Source organism: Otolemur garnettii, unplaced genomic scaffold (assembly GCF_000181295.1).
Source record: "Otolemur garnettii isolate 467f Iridium unplaced genomic scaffold, OtoGar3 scaffold00211, whole genome shotgun sequence".
NCBI classification, from domain to species: Eukaryota; Metazoa; Chordata; class Mammalia; order Primates; family Galagidae; genus Otolemur; species Otolemur garnettii.
The window spans coordinates 2203186-2204292 of NW_003852606.1; the positions used below are offsets into that span (position 1 = coordinate 2203186).

Here is a 1107-nt window from a genome sequence, read left to right on the forward strand (position 1 = left end):
GTGGGGGAGACTGATGCAGGAAGAAGGGGTGCTGAGAGAAGGTGAGATGGAGGGACAGCGAGAGACAAGGGGTGCCAAGTATGCAGGGCTGTAGAAAGGCAGCAAAGTGCCAGAGATATTGGGGGCTTAAGAGGTCTGAGGTATTGAGACCCAGGAAAAAGGGCTCAGAGAACGAGAAAGAGAGAGGGCACAGGAAAGTCCCTGAGGACAGGGAAGCTGGAGGGGGAGCAAAGATCCCTGCCCACCATTCAATCCCCCAACCTCTATGAGGCCCCTGGCCAACTTTCCCTGTCCTAGATTTGGGGTCCACATTCCCACCCCCATCCCTGCATCCCTTCCCCAGCCTTACCTTTTCATGACCCTGTTCTGTTGGGGGGATTTCAGGTGGGCCAGGACTGGAACCTGGTGTCCAGTGACCCCAAGATTCCGTGGAGGGCTCAGGGAGCCGATCCGGGGGTCAGGCCCCAGGGCAGCAGCAGTGGCAGAGGCGGTGGTGGTGTGGCAGGGAGCTCCTGCCTGTCTCTGGCTCTGTCTCTCCTTCCTCTTCCTTGGTCCTGTCCTGCCCTGTCTGTCCCCCAAGGTTGCGGCCACCTGGACTAGGCGAGGACACGGCTACACATGTTGCACTGGAAGTTGGGCCCCACACATTGCAGAGGCTGTTGGGGTGTCCTCTTACCACCCTGACCCCGCGGGGATCCCCCTCCGCCCACCTGGGGTGCCCCCCTCTGCTGCTTCAGCCCCAGCTCCTCCCCCCTTTCCATGTGTCCAGTCCTGCCTCTGCCTTGATCATTCCCATTCCCCCCTTCGTGCCCTCAGCACCCCCCCCTCAGCGTCTGTCTCTGTCTATCTGTCTGTCTGGGTCACCTCTGAAGCTGGTGGCGTGTGTGTGTGTTTGTGTGAGTAGCGGGAAATCGCCTGTCTGAGGAACTGCATGCCCCTTCCTCGCTTGGCCACCTTTAGATACCCCCCCCGCACCCCCACTCTCTAACACAGGCAGAAACACACACGCACTAACACACACGCACACACGGACAGCTTTACTTCCCTGGGATTCCCCCTCAACACCCCCAGAGCTTGAGGAGGAAAACACACACACACACACACACA

The 1107-nt window shown here is 59.6% G+C and overlaps 1 protein-coding gene across 1 annotated transcript in view; it reads right to left on the reverse strand.

Annotated features, from left to right (window-relative positions):
• The window catches only part of GRIN2D (glutamate ionotropic receptor NMDA type subunit 2D), a 45379-nt gene extending 44968 nt beyond the window's left edge, over positions 1–411 (reverse strand). The window contains exon 1 of the mRNA XM_003801527.1: positions 350–411. The gene's annotated coding sequence lies outside the window, so the exon portion shown is untranslated. The remainder of the gene's footprint in view (positions 1–349) is intronic.
• Between the last annotated feature and the right edge of the window lie 696 nt (positions 412–1107).